Consider the following 20,612-nt stretch of genomic DNA (forward strand, 5'->3'; position numbering starts at 1 on the left):
CATTTTCTTGTATTTATACTTTTGATTATTGATTAAAATGTGTGACCTGGGCAAATAAGCTTCTTTGCGACTATTTACCTTATCTGCAAAATAGAAATAATAAGTGATGGTAATAGCAGCTAATATTTATTTGTGAACACTCTCTGTGCCAGCAACTATGTTAGTCACCCTATGTTATTAAATTGTTTAATACCATATCAGCCCCATGAGGTAGGAAAGATATTTATCCTTATTTTACAAATGAGGTAGATTTGTAAACTGTCACTCAGTCAGGATTTGTGCATGGGAAACTCCAGAGACAGCTCCCTGTCCACTGCAGAAGATGCCTAATGACAGACCCAGGGGATTAGATCTCTTGTGGAAGCACCTAACACCATGTAGACCCACGGTGACTAGTAACCAGTCTTTAACATTGACAATTGTGTGCACCTCCTTTAAGCAGGACTGATGTCCTCTGGTGGGACATGAGGGATATGGATATCACCCTAGCAGCAGTCACAAGGGTGGATGAGCATTTTTCTCACATCCTGTTGTGCATCTCTGCCTCTTTTGCTTCCTTCTGTCTTTCTGCAGCATTGCTCTGACTAGGGCCTATGTGACTCAGCCAACCCTCCCCCAGGCAGCTGCTTGTGTGAGGTGAACTTCCAAACAAAAGTCATTGCCCCTTACTCTGATTTTGGCCATCTGCAGAGCTCCTCACTAGGGAGACCTTTTGAGAAATCTCCTCTCTCCAGCTCCTATCCCAAAGATAGACGTCTGCAGTCTTTGTGTGTGTATATACACATGTTTTAAATACCAGTTGTTCCCCGAATGCATTTAGGTAGTAGGGGAAATATTGTTTTATGTCAAGAACCTGTTACATAAAAATGTGTTATATAATGTTCAAATATATACTGCACAGTGAAATTAGATACCACTTTTTTCCCCCAAAGAATAAAATGATAATAAACACAGACTATACTGAATGTAATTAATCTCAGATTTGTAAGACATGGAAGGACATGTTCTGCCCTCAGAGTTATCGTTTTGGACTTTGCTGTCTTCCTTGAGTGCTCCAAGTGTAAGATGTTTGGGAAGTTGACCTGAATCTGCCATGGAATGCTGTTGTGAGATACTTGGAAATTATCTCTTTTTAAGGGGGAAAAGTGCCTTGCACATCATGTTACTTGTCTTTCTCTCATGTCTAAACAGAGAAAAGAAGCTCTTCTTGCCTACCTTCCATTTGTGCCACCAAGGTCATCTTCTAACCAGTTTACTACTCTTCAGTTTGCTGCCTTCAGTTCTTCCTACATGATGTGTTAGCTCTGCCTTTAAGGAACAGCCCTGTTGCCTGTGGTATGCAGTTGACACCCCTGTGTCCAGTCCTCCAGGCTCTCCAGGGTCAGCCCTGAACCCTCTTGCCAGACTGAGCCTGGTGTCTGAGGTTCAGTTCTGCTTCGCTCTTCTGAGGCCATCCAGCAAGCTCTTCTCCTGCTGGATGTCTATTCTCACGTCACTTCTTTGACCTGAGAGGCCTCTCGTCCTTGCCTCTGAGCCTGCCCTGGATCTCATGCCTTTTGAAGATTCCTCTGATGCATGCACTCTCTTCCCTCCCCGCTCCCCCTTACTTTGATAGCTAGCCATTCATTCAGAAACAATACTTCCAATTTAGCAAATCGTCATATCATAACTAATCAGGATGGCCAGTTCTCTCATGTTCTAATTGTTTCATGAATAATTGTCTTGTCCTCACTTCTCGCTTACGGTCTCATTTCCTCAGCCAGTGAAATTTATTGGATGCCTAACGTGTACCCACATAGCACTGTTATAGGCGCTGAAGAGACAGCAGTGAGCAAAACAGAGTCCCGGGAGAAGGAGACAAATAATAAACAATTTAACATGTTAACTCCTGGTTGTGATAGATGCTAGAAAAGCAGTCAGATCAAGTAAAACGACAGTCATGATGTATGCTGAGAAGGAGGTTGCTTTAACTGGGTCTTTTGGGGAGGCCTCTCTAAGTAGGTGACATTTGAACTTAGCTGCAGGAAAATCTGGGGGAAGGTCTCCCAGGAAGAGGGAACAACAAGTGCTAAGGCCCTGAGATTGGAAGTAGCTTAATTGTGTTTGAGGAAAGTCAAGGCCAATGTAGGTGGATTATAAATTCCCTAGCCCTGAGCCCAGTGCTAGAAAGGCCGCCTTGTAAATATTTGCATACAGAATTGGAGCATTTGCCCTGAGTTACATATTGTATATAAATAGCAGTTTCACTGTACCTTTTTTCGAAGGCTTTTAATAAGACATTATTTTGCATATAAACAAGTTAAGGGTTTGAAGGGTTTTCTCATAAATGTGCTCCTGGCATGTATCATCAACGATTACTGTTTTAATTATGTTTAGTGTAGAGCTTGAGACCTCAGAATTCTGTTTCACATGCCCAGCCATCTTAAAAGAGCAGGTTTTGTTCCAAAAGTTCATTCCTAAGGCAATTGCTAGAAACTTGGGATACATTTTTCTGTAGGGAAAAAAAGAACGAAATGGTGGTTTAGTTCCCAGGCGAGCCCACAAAAGCCTTTTAGTGTTCACTGTACTTGAAACCATACTACTTAATACTAAAGCATTTTCAGCATTAATTAAGCCTTCTGAAGCTGGACCCTCTCCCCTATGTAACATTTTAGGTCATTTACTATTAACATGAGCATTAGTGGGCCCCATTTGCCTTAGTCATGTTACCTTCTACTTTGCTAGCCTGTCCATGTTTTATGAAAGAAATTTTAACCTTTGTGCCTTTAAGATTTCATCTTGTGTGTTATAAATGAGACAGTGGTGTGGAGAGTGGGAAAAACCTTGAACTCGGAGCTGGAAGAGGCCCAGGCTCCAATCTGGGCCTACCCACTGATTTGCTGAGTAACTTTGAGTTGCTCTCATTGAACTTTGGATATCTAAAGTTCCTCTTGGTTATAAAATCCTGTTTTCTCACAACAGGAAAACATATATTTCATTGTTTAATGAATGTCCTCAAATGGCCACCTCCAATTTCTTTTTGAAGAAATGGCTGGTACACAAATAGTGTGAGGAACTCGACAAGTTCCCACATACAGTGCTGAGCAGTTACACATTCAATATCAGTGTTGATTTTGATCTGCTATGTTTCTTGATGAGTTGAAAGAGATTTTGTCCTAGAACTTTTGGTCCAGATAAGATTCCTATGTTCTTGGCCAACTTATCTTCCATATAATTATGTAAATCACTTTTTTCTTTTTAACTCTTAAGGATAAAAATGGTGACTATGGTTTGTTGCTTATGAAATATAAGTGCCCTTAGGGAATGAAATGAGTTTGCAGGAGAGAGCAGAGCTGAAAGAGTGTGGGATCAAAAACAATTTTAAATGTTAAATGCAAAGCTATTTTCAGTATCCTGCCGAAAGAAAAAAAAATTAAAAAGGCTTTAGAGAGAGAAGAGGTTTCTGCTCCAAAGGAGAAGAGAGTCTCAGATTTTGCAGTGGTGAAAACTCCTGATCCTTTAACTACCTACCACCCCTCTCTTCCTCCTTTCCCACCTCTGAGTTTTGTTTTTGGCATCATGTGCCACATTTTCCATTTAAGAAGTTTGATATTTAAACAACGCTAGTCTCAGAGCTCAGCTGGACTTAGGGTGTTAGGGACTTAGAATTCAGATGATGTAGGGTACAGGGTGCTATGTTGCAAACCTCCCCAGCAGATTCTAGAGTGAAGGCGCCTCATTGGGAGTGACAGAACACTTTTAGCGCTGTCTTTCTTTGCTCACTTGTGAATGGTGCCTTCCATTTTCCCCTTCTTCCTTATTTAAAGGTATTACGAGAAGTTGGTGCTAAAAGTTGTGGCTCTGTGGGTTTTACTTTGAAGCTAGAGGATAGCGTTATACCTAGCTTTCCTTCTTAGATGCTAGAATATGAGAAGGAATTTTGTCTGTTTCATTCTTTGCTGTAGCCCCAGCAACTAAGACATTATCTGCACAGTAGTCACTCAGTAAATATTTGTTGAGCAAGTGAATTCAGTTTGAGAAAAATGCAGCTTTCCTTCATTCTTTATGGCAGGGTTATGCACTTGGTCTTACAAGGAATTTTGGAATTTAGATTACCATATCCTGTTGAAATCTGTATATATTTTTATTCTTCAGGTTGGTCAGGTATCATATCTTTTATTGATGATCAAGACTTAACTAACTGTGGCTGTCCCTGCCCTGTTGATGTTCATCTTTATGTTATCTTTAATTGGCTCCAAAGTACAGCCACTCAGTAACTGACCCACCTCAACTAGAAGAGAACTCACTGCATGTTTCTCTAGGTGTAGTACTACAGATCTCTTAATTCAGTCAACAGGGATCTGAAGGGTCATATAACAGCATCATGCTAGACCCCAAGGAAGAGGAGAAATAATTGTTATGGCCAGGGGGCCTGTAGTGTCATCTACTGGTAGAAGACAATTCAAGGCCACATACAATGCCCGTGAAATGGTATAGACCATATATAGTTGCTACAGGAATTCAGATACTAGAGTGGTCTTTGTGAATTGTGGTGGTAGGGAGCAAGGCTTTGTGGAAGTGATCAAGTTTAATTCAGACATTTGAGGATGAGTAGGGTTTAAATCACAGACTTGGGTAGCAGTGGTATTTCCAGAGAGTGGAATAGTAGGACATAGCACAATTAAAAGCTCAAAGGTGGGAATGATCAGTTTTTATTCAGAGATGCAGAGACTTGCCTAAAATGAAGGGATCTTAAGTCATGGTGGGAATTTAAGTCTGGAAGATCACTGAAGGTCTAAACCTAAAATAAAGCATGTCATTTCAGATGATAATAATTGCTAACGTACATAGAATTTTATGATGTTCTTAGCATTTCACATCTGTTATCTCACTTAATTCTATAAAATCCTATGGAGTATGTACTGTTTTCAGTACATTTCAGAGATGAAGAAATTGAGTCATCCAATAACCTGCTTAAGATCACATAGCTAATAAGTGGTGACATAGGTAATAAGTGGTGAATCCAGGCTTAAAACAAAGCCATGGAGGCTCTCGATCATTGTCCTTGGGGGCGGTCTCCCATCGTCCTCCAGATACAGGATTTGGGTTTGAGGTGGGTTTTTTTTTTTAATGAATATAACATTTATTTAACACGCGTACAGTATCATTACATTTGGAAAAATTGGAAATAATCTATGAATGTAACAGGAAAGAATTTGATAAGTTATGGCACATCGATTCACTGGAATGTGATGTGAATGGGGTTTTTGTTTTATTTTAAAGATTTTTTTATTTATTTATGCATACAAGAACTGGGGTACAGGCCAGAGGTGCGGGAGGGTGAGAGGATTCACCAGAGACATAGTGGGGAACACAACAGGCAGACGGACCGAAAACACTGCAGAGGGGAGCAGTGGGTGAGACAGGAGAGGTCTGCCACACCATGTGGGTATCTCCCTGGCCAGCCTGGAATGGAACCTGCGCTGCAGAACAGCTTCACAGTGCAGCCCTCAACCCGCTGCGTCACCGGGGAGACCTTTGAATTAGGGTTTTGAGTCCTGAGCTGGAAGCAGATAAGGCTCTATTCAGCACACTCAGTGAAGTGGCAAGTCAGTTTACCCAGTAAGGTAGACACTGGTCATCGGGGAAGCCATTGAAGTTGTTTTTATTATGATGATGATTGTTATTTTAATGATGTGAAATGACTTTCCTGAAGCATTTGTCTAGTTTACGTATTCCAGTTGGATTAGTGCAGAGAGGGATGAACTGCAGTAGAGACCTGATAGGAGGCTACAAACTGAATACAGACATAGGGTGAGAGAGGGAGCCAGAGTTGGGAATTAATCATCAATTACAGTAATTAGTGTGACTGTTTTCAGTCACCCTTTAGATTTCTTGAGTATGTGGAACATCTGCCTGTGTCAGTGGCTTTCAAGTATGTGAATCTGCACTGTACTTTGACGGAGGTACCCTGATTAACGAGTTCTCTAGCAGCAAAGAGCACTGTTATGGAGGTCAAATATTTAAAACTAAATACATTTTCTGCAAAGAACACTGGATTGGAAACCAGATAACCTGCATTCTGGACTGCTTCCACTATTTATGCACCCAGTAGCCTAAGCCAAATCACTTATGTCTCACATTTGCTGGTTCCGTAGCTGTGAAATAGGTGTAACAACTCTTGTCCAGCCCCTCACAATGTGGTGCTGCTGCTGCAGTAAAAGAATAGGGCTTTGAGAAAAGTTGCTCCCTGGTTATTTGTAGTGACTTTGTTTTAACAGTGAAGTTGTCATGGCTTTACATGCAGGAAGCATGGAAGGAAATTCTCCCTCTTCCAGGGTTCAGTTAGGGATGTGGCGCTGTCCACCTCATGGGTGCTGACAGTCTGCACTTGCTGCTTAGGGTCGTATTTTAAAGGTGATGATGTATTTCATTCTTAGATATGGGGTTCCTATAGCCTGGACAAGGGTGAAAGAGCTAGGTATAAATATTTAAGTAAATCTGTTCTCCTCTGCATACCTCTGAGGATACTGATGGCAGCTGTGAACCAGAAAAACAGGTGTCAGGATCCAGCCCACTGGCCATTTGGGCATCCTTGGATGTTTCACCTATCTGGGAGAATTAGGCAGAAATCCAGAAGAATCTTGATTAGCCTGGGGATTAATAGATAAGCCAGTGTACTGTGTAGATAATACCTGGTTACAGGGCCTGGAGCAAAGGCTTGACAAGAGGGACTGAAGACCTGCCAAATCATTATTTTTGTTAGTATTGCACGATAAATTTATTATTACTTGTAACAATACTTATAATAATGTAGGTGAAAAAATATAAACAATACAATTACTTATAATAATAATAAAAGTAGTACCTGATTATGGAATATTTACTATCTGCCAAGAAGTGTGCTAAGTGCTTGTATGCTTTTTCCCATGTAATGTTCACAATAGCTCTGTGGGGTGGCCACTGTTCCTCCCACTTTCTAGTTAGGGACACTGAGTTCCAAAGGTGCCTCAGATGAGCCACAAAAAGCTGTGGTTGAAACCCAGGACAGTCTCACCCCAAGGCCTGTACTCTTCATTCTGATGTCTGCTTCCTTTTCCTGGCACCCTGAACTGCTTCTCCTCTCTGGCGTTGAGGTATCTGAAAGTACAGTGGGTCTTAGGAAGGCATGTTTTGGTTGACAGACATGTTACCACACAGTGACCTCAGTTCACTGCAACTCTCCCCTCTTCACAGCCTATGGCTGACATCTAGCAGCTCTTCCAGCTGCTCTGAGGCTCCTGAGCAAATAGATGCCCATGTCGAATGTAGCAGATTGACTAACTCTTGCCAGAAATGCATGTGGGGATATTTTAAAGGGAATTTTTTTAGAAAAAAGAGAAAAAGGAACAGCAAAAGAAATTGCTCTAGGTTGGTTTATCCAAAAGTGGCTGGGTAGCGTGCGGTCTGCTCAGTTTTCATGTTGATGCTCATTGAAATCTCCCCACAAAAATCTTTCCAAATGTATGACCTTGTAACACATTTAACCCTCATGTGTGATTTAAAAAGTTGTTTCTATATGCATTGCCTTGTATAGTCTTCATCAGAACCCTATAAGAAGAGGGGCTAAAGATGTCTCTTTTGGGGGCTGGGCAATAGCCTAGAAAGTTCCAGCATTGTTGCTCAGTGGCAGAACCAGGACATCCACACTGCTTTCTTGACTCTGACTTGTACTCTCTTTCCAAGTTTCTCTGTGCTTTCTATCTTGAAGATGTTCTTAAAATGTTTTGATTTATTGCAGTCAGAAGTCAACCAGAATTATTAAAATGGAGCATCTTGTGCTGTACACTGTTACTGAATCAGAATAAATGAAAGGTCACATGATTGGTTGTTGCATTGTGTGTAATTGATCTGTACTTACTTTATATGGTACAGAACACACACATATCTGTTGTGTTAGATTTTTGGAGCAATCACTCTTTTAGCTTGAAAAGTCCCAAGGCTTCTAATAGATGATAAAATGTGGAGTTTATATACTATCTGACCATAGAATTCTTGGTTAGGAACACAAGCTCCTATTATCACGTTGTTTCCATGGAGGAATTAACCTTGGCTCACATCGTTTTAGCTCTTAGTGCCTTTTTTAGGAATGAAGTGAACCGATGTCAGAGCGAGGACTGGTCATGCTTATCACTTAGATCACTCTCCCCAACATTACTGCAGGAGGCTGAATGGCTTTTCTGGGCCCTCTCAATTCTTCCTGTGACCTGAACATAAGTCATCTTTGAAATCCTGGCAATTTCATTTTGTAAGTTTTCCATGAAATAAATGTGAATAGAACACTTTCTTACATAGTTTTGAACATCTGCTGAAAGTATTTATGGTGGCAAGGGGTTTTATGATGAAAATGTAGAGCTGGTCTCACTCAACCTGCTTATATTAGTTGGGACACAGAACAACTTCCCATATTAAAGACATTCACAGAGGGCCTTCCTGGTGGTGCAGGCAGTTGAGCGCAGCGCTGTGAAGCTGTCTGCAGCCTCTGTAGTGTGGGTTTGATCCTGGCTGGCCACAGATACCCACATGGTGTGGCAGACCTCTCCAATCTCGCTCGCTGCTCCCCTCAGCAGTATATTTCAGTCAGTCTGCCTGTTCTGCTCCCCACTTTGTCTCTGGTGAATCCCCTCACCCTCCCGCACATTTGACCTGTACCCCGGTTCTTGAATGCATGAATAAATAAATCTTTCTTTTTTTTTTTAAAGACATTCACAGACACAGTGTCTGAAACCATGTAGCAGTTGATTCTTCTCTCATTACCAGTCCAGAATAGAGAGTGATCCAGGCTTCCTGTCCTCAATTTGTGGTTTCTACTTGGTGGGTGAAAGTGGAAGTTTCCATTTTTACAATCTCCCAGTGGAAAGAAATGAGGAAGGGGGCACACATACATTCTTTTAAGAGGCAAGACCTGAAACTAATACAATCTTTTATCCCATATGACTACATATAGCTGCAAAGGAAGCCAGGAAATATCATTAGTTGGGAGGCCATGAAATCTCCATTATTAAGGGTGAGATTGAGCATTGGGGGAGCTAGCAGTCTGCTGCATCATGGTACAGCAGGGGGTAAATAGAGTGTGAAGTTGGTGCCAGGAGAGCTGGAAAGAGGGTCTAGATTCTGGTATACAGAAACCAAGGACATACACAGCCACTTAGAGGTCAGGACAAGTCATTGTGCAGACACTAGGCAGCCAGGTAGAGCCCAGGTGCTGGAGGAAATATGAATGATCCAGAAGACTTCAATTATCAGTAAGAGGAAAGTTACCAATGTGAGTAGTACAGTAAAAAGCACTGGCTTAGGAGTCTGACTACCCGCTCTTGAGTCTAGCCTTATTTCATAATCTGGAGCAAAATATTCCAATGAATATTCACTTTATTATCTTGAATATGGAAATGATGATCTTTTCTGTCTCCTGTGCTTAGGTGAGGATGATGCCTGGGGAAGTATTCTGCAAACTGCAGCTGCATGAAAATAGGCAGAGCATCTGTGTCCCCAGTACCCAATCTAGTGCCTGGCATGGACACTTTCGTTAAGTGACATTGACTAAAGTATTATGAGAGTGTGAGAGGTGGGAAAAAAAATGCATTGTACTAAGGAAATCTCAGTCCTCACTGGTCATCTCTACCAGGCTGAAACTTTCTTCCACTATCTACTGGCCAAGACTTTGGGCCCTCATGTAAAACCAGGTACCCCACCAAGACATGAGGTAGCTCCTGACCAGGTAGCGCAAGACATGTTATATCTCCCTGCCTCCACTGTTCAGGTGACAGTGAATATAGTAGAGCTGAAGATAAGGCTTTCATATGGATGGTCTGGTCCATTAATGCGAACTGTTATTTTTAAATTATTTCATCCACCTGTAGATTAGAAGATGAAACCTTCCCAAAGCCACTAAGACTTGATTTCTTCCTTCAAAATAATAAGATGCAGTTAAACTCTTTTGTTGACTTGAAAACAATGTGACTCATTTAAAACATCAGATACTTACTGAAAATATGATATATGCAAGGGGATCAAAGAGGAGCTCAGTGTGTCTTATCTTCTGGGCCATTTCTGTCCAAGCAACAGCATTTTTTTCTTTTGTTGGGTAAATGGGGCCTCAGTGGAATAATCAGTTTGCTTGCTTGTTTGTTTTCACTCCACAAAGGGTTTCTTTTATTCCTTTTGTTATTTGTTAGTTTGCTAAGGTGGACTTCAGAAGGGTATTTTTAGTGAACTTGATTGGGAAAAAACAGGGATTGAAACTATATTCATAGTATGCTCCTGATTCTGTTAAAATTTCATGCATAGAAGGAGGGAAACACACCTGGGTCTCATATTGTGGAACCAAAGGTGATTTTTAGTCTCATCTTCTTCTCTCTGAGTTCTTCTTCTCTTTCTTCTTCTCCTTCTCCTCCTCCTCCGTTGCCTTCTCCTTCTTCCTCTTTTTTTTAAACAATGAGTATGTATTGCTTTCATTGTCATAAAGGACCAGTTAAAAATTAATAACTCTCTGGCCAAATCAAGATTCTTTATTTCTGGCAGCCTAATCTGGGTCTTAAACCCTTGTATGAACTCAGATCTATCCAGATTATTTTCTGATTGAGGCATTAAGGAACTGAACTGTTTTAAGGAGGATGTTTTTCTTCTGAAAGCCAACACAGAAAGCTAAGGGCTTATAATGTGTTAAGGAAGATGTCCTGAGTAGCTCTCATCCTATACTTTGACTAGCTTTTATTATAGTCACTTCGGGAAATGAATTTGTAGGTTTCCCGTTCACTGTGACAGTTTCCTGCTTTATTCTAGATGTGTATGTCCCACAGGTACCAGACTCTCTCAGCCTGGGATTGGTAACCCTGTCCTTTGTTCTCTCGGGCTCCTTCCACTTCTCGTGTTCTCTGCATCCCCTACATCTGTTCGTAACTTTGTAGATTTAGTTGTAGTTTCTCCTCCAGCACATTTTTAAAGATTGAAGAGAGCTAATTGTTTTCCTTTATCTTTAGAAGTCTTCCCTTTCTTCTTGCCATTGCTCAGGTGAGCAGTCTAGTCAGTGTTCCTAGGATGGGAGGCTAGGGTGGGGTTGCTGAGCTGGCTACAGAACCTCAGGGAAGACCACCAGCATGGCTCTTGGAAATGACTGCTTGGTGTTTGAAGCCACACAGTCCGTGAAGCATGCATTCATCTGTAGAGATCCTGCATTGTGGTGGCTGCTGTTGAGGTGAATGCTGGGGCACAGGGCAAGGCCCACCAGCCTCGGACTCTGCTCACATGGAGCTTTCATTCCAGGAGAGGGAAAGAGTTCACAGGGCATTAAGCAAAGAAGGTAATTCCAGATTGTAAGAATAGCTCCAGAGGTGGTTAACACATGCCGATTAGCAGTGGAGCAGGTCATGTTCAGTGTTAAGATGTTCCCAATGCCTGGCTCCTTCCATGCCGCAGTGCTTCCTGGTGGGGGGGGAGGAATGAGATTGAGAAGCCCTTCTGCTGAAGCTGAGCCACTGCTCCCGTTCCATCAGCCTGGGCCAGGCCAGGGCCTGCAGGCGGAGAGAGCAAAAGCTGAGGGCAGGAGTGAGGGGCTGGCTCCTTGGTCAAGCCCCTTGCCCTTCTCTGGAAGGCACTGGGTGTACCTCCCTCTCTTCTGAAGAGTGATGAGCCAGTTTGCATATGGGTCCAGATTTGTACATGCTGCAGCTTGTTCTGAAGGGAAAACTTGCATTTTCTCTCTTCCTTTTAATTTTTAATGAGGTGCTACTCCTATGCTTATAGCAGCACTATTTACAATAGCTAAGCTTTGGAAACAACCCAAATGCCCAAAAATAGATGACTGGATCAAGAAGATGTGGTACATATACACTATGGAATATTACTCAGCAATCAAAAAAGATAAACTCATGCAATTTGCAGCAACATGGATGGAGCTGGAAGGGATCATGCTCAGCAAAATAAGCCAGAAAGAAAAAGAAAAATACCGGATGGTCTCACTCATAGCAGGAATCTAGAAAACCTAAATAAGGGACCAGGAAAAAGAACAACTATAAGAAAGAAAAAATCAAAATCAACAAACGACTATAAACCGGAGACACACTATGGTGGGGGGCAGGGAAAGGAGGGATTGGGGCCAAAATAAGGGAGGTGCAATTGTATGGGAGTATAAAAATAAAAAATAAATTTAAAAAAATTTTTAATGAGGTGCTAAACCTCATTGTCCCTTCAGGAGGGTGTTGGACTATTATCTTCAGGGAACTGGTTTTAATTAGCCCCTTCCTATTCCCCATCTCACAGCCACCTCAAACCTTTTCCTGGTAGCTCTGAGTCTGCCTTGTTTTTAGCATATTTTACTGTGCTTTTGCCCTTTCTGCAACTCTTGATGTCTAGCACTCATGGCATCTTTTTGTATCACTATCTGCGTGAGTTTTGACTCCCCAGAAAAGCTTGAAGTTGGGCAAATGTAAGTGATTCAACTGAGCATCCTTGTTGAGTCCTCTTTTGTATTATACTTCTGTCAGGGCTGGGCTGTTGGTCCTGCTCTTTCTGTCCCTTCTTTCTGAAAACCAGGCCAAACAGGACTGTCACTCCCATGGAGACTCAGCCCTTCCTCCTACAGATGTTAATGACTGCCCTTTCCTGGCCCTTCTCCTCCCATCTTCCTTTGCAAAGAACAGAGCTTTTGAAGCTTGTCTCACACAGGTTTGATGCCCTATAGAAAACTTCAAGTGACTGCCGCCTGAGGGGTCTGGGTGGGGACTCACTTGGCTTCCAGAACTCCCTCACTCCTCTCCCACCCACCAGCTGTGACTTTTAAGCAGAGAATAGTTATTTATGTAATGATCATTCAACGCCTTGCCAGGGCCTACTAGGAAGACTCTGTTACTAACTCAATTTTTCTTGGGTGGGAGGAGCTGGTTACTATTCTCTCTCTTTTTTTTTTTTTTATTTTTTTTGGTATTGTTACCATTCCTTTAAAAGTGTATTGTATGCATGCGTGTGTATGTCTGTGTGTATATTTATGTATCTCCTTTAGCAACAACAAGGACTTTGGAATGAGTATGGCCCTCAGAGGATGTGGGTTTCAACCCTGGGACTGGTAGTGATCCTTTGAGAAATATATCCCTTTGTTCTAGATTGTCCCACTCGCCCAAGCTCATACACATTTCCTTTCCGCTTTAGTTTCCGTTTTCCCCAGTTTTCATGAAAACATGAGGGTCCACTCTATTCACAGTTCCGAGAAGAAAGCAGACATTGGCTCCACTCCCTGAATTCATGGACTGGTGGGCTTTTCATTGCCTGTGGCTATGTAGGCCTTAAGCCATTCTTCAGTTGACTGCTCTGAGAGTGTTGTCAGGAGCTTAAGGGACTCAGAGGGCCAAGGCTCCCGTTTGGAGTGCACCTGTTACAGTGTCACAGCCCAGCTATAGCTGCAGCCTTCAGGTGAAGGGCATCCAGTTTGCTCTTGAGTAAACAATTTTATTTAAAAACTACTCAACTCAAAAGTTGCCCCTAGGTGATTTGAAGACTTCCCTCTGCCCCACTGTGTTTTGATTGGTTAATATAGTGCCCTGGCCTTGGTCTGATGGCCACACCTGACTGGCAGTCACCATGGTACCCCTCCACTAAGGAGGCAAGCAAGAAACAGTTTTGAGACAGGACAGGTCTGGATGAGACTGTGGGGCTGTGGGGTGGGGAGTCATCTATTCATTTAGCATCAGCTGAGGGTCTGCTGTGCACCTGGCATGACGGGAAGCCACTAGAGTGTTGAGAGCAGAAAAATAATATCTGATTTATATTGTCAAAGGTTCTTCTGGCTGGCTGTGGACTGAAGTGGGGATGATAAATGTGGAGCAGGGAAATGTTAGGAGGTGGTTCTGGCCAAGGCTTGTCTGAGCCACGGGCTTGGGCACTGCTAGTGGGCATCCTTGTGAGAGTGGACAGGGCACAGGCAGACCTTCCTGCCTGTTGCTGCCATTTGAGCTGCCCATCCCCAAGTGTGCCGGACTCTGCCAAGTTCTTGCTCTGTGGCCTGTGGTGCTCATCCTGGAATGTTCTCTGGTGAACATCCTATAATGTTCTCTTTCCTTGTCTCCCAACCCTGGAAGTTCTTACTGCATAGCCGAGTGGCCTCAGGCAGGTTATCAGATCTTTCTTGAGCTTCAGTCTCTTCGTCCACGAAAGAGTGGCTACTGAGCCTGCCTTGTGCGAATGTGAAGATATTATGGGATGCAGTTGAGTGTGATCATCGTGGTCACCTCTGAAGCAGTCTCCTCCTTCCAGCCTTGCCCTGCTACTGTGTGTCCTCTGACCGGTGATTCCATGAAGAGGGGCGTGAATGAAGTCATGCCTCTGGCTTTACTAATCTCAGAAGAAAAACCAGGTCCTTAGCATGGCCCAAAAGGCTTCTCCGTGTTTCTCTGACCTCATCTCCCACCCCAGGGCCTGGTGTATATTGAGCAGGAGCTCACTGTGGTGCCCATGAGTGGCACCCCGAGTTATGCAGTGCACAGCTCGTGCGGATGTACACGCTGATCTTGCCTGCCCCTCTCTTGCTCCACTTCAGCCACTCTAGAACCCTCACTGCTCTTCAGACATGCCAGGTGTGCTTCCCTGTGCCTTCCTGCTGACTGCCCTCTGCCTCAGATGCTTTCCCCCCAGATAGCTGTAGGATTTGTGCATGTGCCCGCTTCTCGTCTTTTCTCAAATGTCACCATGCTTAAAGTTGTACCACCAACTCTACTGCCCTCCAGAGTTTCCCTCTTTCCCTTTTCTGCAGTATTTTTCCTTTAATCACTTATCACTCTCTGATGTATTTATACATTTTATTAATTTGGTATATGGTTTATCTTTTTTTTTAATAGAATGTTAGCTCTGAGGGCAGAGAATAGTGTGTATTTTGTTCACTGCTTTATTTCCAGTGCTTAAAATAGTGTCCAGCAGGTGGTGGGGGCTCAGAAATGAATGGATGGATTGCGGTAAAGCAAGTGCAAGTCTGTGGTACTGTGCTAGCACGTGGTGAGCACCCAATAAAAGACTTTCATCACTTTTATTGTTAATTGCCCTCAGGAACCAGCTCAGATTTGGTTTTCTCTGAGCCCTTCCCCAGCTGCTTCTCAGGGCGATTGAATCCTGGGCACGTCTTCTCCTTGCTGCTCTTCCCCCTGCACCTTCTCTCCTTTGCCGCCTCTCTTCCTGTGGCATTGTGGCAGCAGGACGGCACAGATCAGGAGTCTTTGTAACCCGAGCAGACGGGTAAAGGAGAGTCCTGGAGCCCTTGGTGGCTTTTTCAGGGTTTTATTGGGATTTTACCAGGTACATGGCTGGCAGGCCTCCCAGCCCCCAGCGAATCTTCACTCTTTCTGGGCTCTCCGGCCTTCTCTTGTTCTCTTCCTGCTCTTTCTCGTTCTCTTCATGCTCTTTCTCTTCTCCTGGTTCTGTTCTCCTGAAGCTGTCTGTAGGGTAAGGTAAAAAGTATCAGGCTTTTCAGGCCTCCCCTGGGGGCGCAGTGGTTGAGTGCTGGGCTGCGAAGCTGCCCGCAGCCTCTGCAGTGCCGGTTCGATCCCCTGCTGCTCCCCGGCCACCAGAGGAGGGTCCCACATGGCGCGCAGACCTCTCCTGCCGCCCGCTGCTCCCCTCAGCAGTGTACTTCGGTCCTTCTGCCTGTTCTGCTCCCCGCTCTGGCTCTGGTGAATTCTCTCACCCTCCTGCGCTTCTGACTGTACCCAGTGCTTGTATAAATAAATAAATCTTTAAAAAAAAAAAAGTATCAGGCTTTTCTGCCCTCCCGCCATTAGGATTGATGATGGATCTGTGGTCCTGAATGCATGCCTGATGGTGGGCACCTGGAGTGGGGTGTGGGTAGGCGTAAGTGGGTACACATGGGCTGAGAGACTGGGCTTATAAGGATGGCGTCACAGGGATGCCAGCAGAGAGTGAAGGAGCGAAAGAGAATAGCAGAGCACGAGGAACAGAGCAGCAGAGACCACGAGAGAAGGCCGGAGAGCCCAGAAAGACTGAGGCTTCGCCGGGGCCTGGGAGGCCTGCCAGCCTCCCAACACCCTGGCACCCCTGACAGCCGTGTGCCTAGTCAATCCCAATAAAAGCCTGCAAGAGCCACTGAGGGCTCCAGGACTGTCTCCTCCTTTACCCCCTCTGCTCAAATCATAGATATCCTTCCTGCATCTGTCCCTTCCTGCCCGCTTGTAGGGTAAGGTTAAAAAACATCAGACTTTTCTGCCCTCTCGCCATCAGGATAGATGACGGAACCTGTGGTCCTGAATGCATGCCTGATGGCGGGCACCTGGAGTAGGGTGTGGGCATAGGTAGATGGGATTCACCTGGGCTAAGACTGGGCTTATAAGGGCGCTGTCACGGGGTCGCCAGTAGAACGAATGGAAAAGCAGAGAAGCAGAGAGAACACGAGAGAAGGCCGGAGAGCCCAGAAAGAGTGAAGACTTGCTGGGGGCTGGGAGGCCTGCCACCCTCCAGGCCCCCCAGCACCTCTGCCTGCCTTGTACGTGGTAAATCCCAATTAAATCCTGAAAAAGCCACTGAGAGCTCCAGGACTCCTCCTTTACCCCTTCTGCTCGGATCATAGAGATCCTGCTCTGTGCCCATTCCTGCCACTACACTGCTACACTGCCCTTATAAGCCCAGTCTCAGCCAAGGTGTACCCACGTCTGTATGCCCACACCCCACTCCTGGTGCCTGCCATCAGGCATGCGTTCAGGACCACAGGGATCCATCATGAACCCCAGTGGCGGGAGGGCAGAAAAGCCTGATAATCACCCTACAGGCATTTATCACATCACATTAGCGGAGTTTCATCTCTTTTCCTTATTTGAGTCTGATTTCTGTGGGGCAAAGGCTGGCTTCCTCAGAATTGTATCGTTAAGTGTCCCATGCTTGCCTGTCGGCTTGTAGTGTGAGCTCAGAAAGCTTTCACTGCCGGCAGCCGTGGCAAGTGAGAAGAGTTGTTGGATCCGTCAAAACCCTTACCAGGTGTCCTGCCTCCATTATCACTCTGAATGTTGCACCTCCCAGGTGGTGTCAAGGGAGAGCTTGACAACCAATTAAACGATGGCATTTCGGTGGTATGTTAAGAGCAAGTTTGGGGGAGAGGAAAGCTTGCTGTGCACAGTCCTCTGTGTGACAGCACCTGTGTGACCTGCTTGTACCACATATGAGAGCCTGGCCCTTGGCCTTTTCAGCCCCCAAGGAATTGGGTCATTCATTGCAGCCAGTGGGAGCAACACTGATGTGTTTGGAGAAGACTAGAAGGGGGAAAGAGAGGAAAAGAGGGAAAGAGCTGAGAAGATATAGAGCGTGACTGTTCTGCAACCATCTCAGGGCAGGTGGGTTCACCATTGGTTTAGGCAGCTTAAAAGAGAACCTTGGAGCTGTTAGCATCATCCCCACGCCTTTTTTGATAGTCTGTGGGGGAAAGAAGCCAGCAGGGAGACAGAAGCTTGCCCCCCGCCCCCCATGAATCTCCATAAGCTCTTTCCTCTGGGCTTTCTTTGGGGTTCTGTTGTGGTCTCTTCCTCTCGCAGCCATGGCTCGCCCTCTCATAGCCATTTTCCGCTGTGCCCGGCTCTGTGTGTGAGGCCGCCCTTACAGCGTCAGCTTCCAGGCCCAGGTGTGCCCACTTACGCATGCCCACGCCATGCTCCACGCCATGCTCACAGGCGTGCATGCCCCACGCCCACACTCCTAAGTATTCAAGGCCGCAGGTGATAGCCACAGAGGCCAGTGGCGTAAAATCCTGACCAACCTTCATTCACCCTCTGGTGGCTTCTAGAGGAGACATATGGAGCAGAAGAGCCGCCCCCGTCCAATTTGGGGAGTGTGAGTGACTTGGGAAGCTCAGTTAAGTTAGTGGTTTGAGCTGTGACCTTAAATGCCAGAGTGATGAGTTTGGCTTCTTATATTTAGCAGGAACGGTCCAAATCGGGGATTCTGATGGTGTAGGGGTGGGACTCAGAAGCAGGAGAGGTGGGGAGGATCTCTGGAGACATTCTTCTCCTTTCCAGGGATGGAGCTATCTTGTGGGACCTACAGGTGACACATCAGTGCCAGAAATGGTGCCCTTAGGGACCAGCATTGGCACCCACAGGGCAGCCGAGCTTTAGCCGAGCCAACAAAGTGCAGGGTTCGGAGGCATTAGAGGCTGTGATTTGGCATGGACTGAGGTGCAGGAGCTGGCTTTTTCGCCGTGGGGGCAACTGTTGGTGTCCTGGGGTTGCCGGTATTTTCCTGTCCTGCTCTGGGTGGACTCATCTATTCATGAACTCCTGTTTCTCTGACATTATCTGGCAACACTTTGTTTGGAGCCAGTGGGTCTAATTCTGTCAGTCTTTCACCAGAGCTTTTAAACCCAGAGGCAGGCAAACTCAGGTTTAAGTGGCATCTTGGCCCATAACTCTCCGTGTGACCTTGGCCAAGAGGCTCGTTCTCTTGAGGGTTCACTTTGCCTGCCAGGTTAGCAGCAAGCAAGCTAAATCCCAGGGTTCTAGGCTAGAACCTCTTAAATCTCTCCTCCCTTGGGTCAGGATTAGCCTTAGGTGCCGGGGAAGGGCTGAGCCTTCAGGTGGATGTGGGAAGGAGAAGGCTTGACATTGAGTATCTTAGGGGTCTGAAAATTGCTCTCATTCAAGGGAGTTTAGAGTCATTCAGCAAAACGAGGGAGAGTTCTGTTCCCATTCCCAGTCCCTGCTCGGGGATGGGGTTCCTGAAAGGACCATGATGTCCTAAAGCCTTCTCCCATTCTGCATTCCTGCACAGGACCCTTGCCTCATGTCCAGGCTTATTTTCCTGTGGCTGCCACCATTGTCTCTGCCCGTTTACTGAGATTTCCTCTTAGCTCTCTCCTAACTTTCCTCGTATCTGACATCAAATCCTGCGCCTAATCTGCCTGCGTAACCTTGATGACATAAACACTTGTAATCTTACAGGTTTGCCGTCCCTTTACTCTTAAGATTATACCCTCAACCTTTTTCTAGGTGACTGTAGTTTTTCATCATGCTCATTTCAGATGGCTGCATAATATTTTATCAAGGGACCGTCTTCAATTAGCCATGAGCTTGTTATGGGGCATTTAGATTGCTTCTAATTTTTGCTTCTTCAGCTAACGCTGCATTCAGCTATCTTTGTGTATTACAGGATCATTTCATTAGGTTGGCATTTATCAAGCAAATGGCAATGGCCCAAGATTAGATAGAGAGTCAGAATTTCTTTTTTTCAAAAAGAATGTCATGAGAATATATTGAAATTTTACTTTAAGTGCTAGGAACGTCTTTGTCGTGTTTTCCATGAATGAAGAAACAGGTAATGGTGGTGCGAAATTAGATGTTAGCGAAACGCTGTGTGTTTACAAGCATTGCGTGACTTGTTTGTTCCTCAGTGTGGAGGTGAGCCAGTACATTCTCTTCAGGAGCAACCTACCTGCTCTAATGGAGGAATTCTGTATCCTAGTGTCTTTGACATCTTGATGAAATGAACAACAAAATAGTTATCTTAAGACTGTTTGTGAGAAATGCCCTAAAACAAGGAAAAGTAAACAGAGTTTCTGAGGAAAAAACATATCTCCCTAAGCCAGAGCCAGGATGCAAATTTGCTGAAAGGATTTGGCATTTTATTGGCCATTAGGAAATGACTAGAAGGAAACCGAGCAAACATCACTGGCTTGATCCCCAGTGCACTTTTGAGCCTGACATGTGTGCTGGCCTTTGGGTGACTGAACGCTTCCGCTGTCCTGCTGATCTGTTGTTGCTTCAGCCTCTGATGATTAGTATGTAGACCCAGGCTATGGACGGTCACATTTCAGCTTAATCCAGCAAATGTTTACTCTTCAGTGTATAAGGTTGCAGGGAATAAAAATGTGAGGAGCAAAAGCCCAGTGAATCCTCATTTCCGAGAAGTCGTGAGCTGGGAGTGAAAAGGATAAAAGAAGTCCAAAATTGATGATTATTCAAGGGATTTTGAAAAGCAGGCCCCTGGAGAAGTGAGCCCCAGGAATGGGGGGAATTACAAGTCTTGGGTGACTTGGGTGGTGGTTGGAGGGTGGCAGATCAAGAAAGGTGTTGTGGAGTGTTTGCTTTTGTCAATACCTGAAGGACAAGCTAAGATGGAGGCTGATCATTCACAGCACAGGTGAAAGGCCTGTGTAGAGGTGGGAGCTCCCTGCTCATGTGCTAATGGTCCTAACTGACACTTTATGGAGTGTATGGGTCACAGGTGTCTGAGAGCATTTATGATTTAACTCGTTTAATTCCTTCAGTGACCCACATAAGGTAATGTCATTTTCTCCACTTTACAGATGAGGAAACAGACATAAAGCAGCTAGTTAACTGCCCCAGAGCTCACTGCTGTAGGGATTAGACCTAGTAGGTCTGACTCCAGATGCCTTAGTTCTAACTACAAGGCTGTCTTGACTCTGATGTAGGGGAAGAACAGGTACTAGAACCAGAATGGTGGGCAGGCATTTCAGAGACAACAGTATTTGAGAGACTTGGAGCACCAGCGTTTAGGGGTGCAGAGGTATAAGAGGGACAAGAGATGGAGATGAGAGGGATTGCAGAGGTGGGGGAAGGGGAAGTTTGATGGAGCCATGAGAGACCACAGGGAGAGAG

At 44.9% G+C, this 20,612-nt stretch overlaps 1 protein-coding gene across 6 annotated transcripts in view; it reads left to right on the forward strand.

Moving 5' to 3' along the window:
- The window catches only part of BMAL1 (basic helix-loop-helix ARNT like 1), a 254,388-nt gene that overhangs the window by 159,460 nt on the left and 74,316 nt on the right, over window positions 1-20,612 (forward strand). Inside the window, exon 1 of one of the 6 annotated variants that reach the window (XM_054699382.1) lies at window positions 17,752-17,829. The exons of the other annotated variants lie outside the window; for them this stretch is intronic. The gene's annotated coding sequence lies outside the window, so the exon portion shown is untranslated. Of the gene's footprint in view, window positions 1-17,751; window positions 17,830-20,612 lie in introns of those variants that run through there. 6 annotated transcript variants of the gene reach the window in all.

Source organism: Talpa occidentalis, unplaced genomic scaffold (genome assembly GCF_014898055.3).
Source record: "Talpa occidentalis isolate TD23 unplaced genomic scaffold, MPIMG_talOcc4v2.1 talOcc4.3, whole genome shotgun sequence".
In the NCBI taxonomy this organism is placed as follows: Eukaryota; Metazoa; Chordata; class Mammalia; order Eulipotyphla; family Talpidae; genus Talpa; species Talpa occidentalis.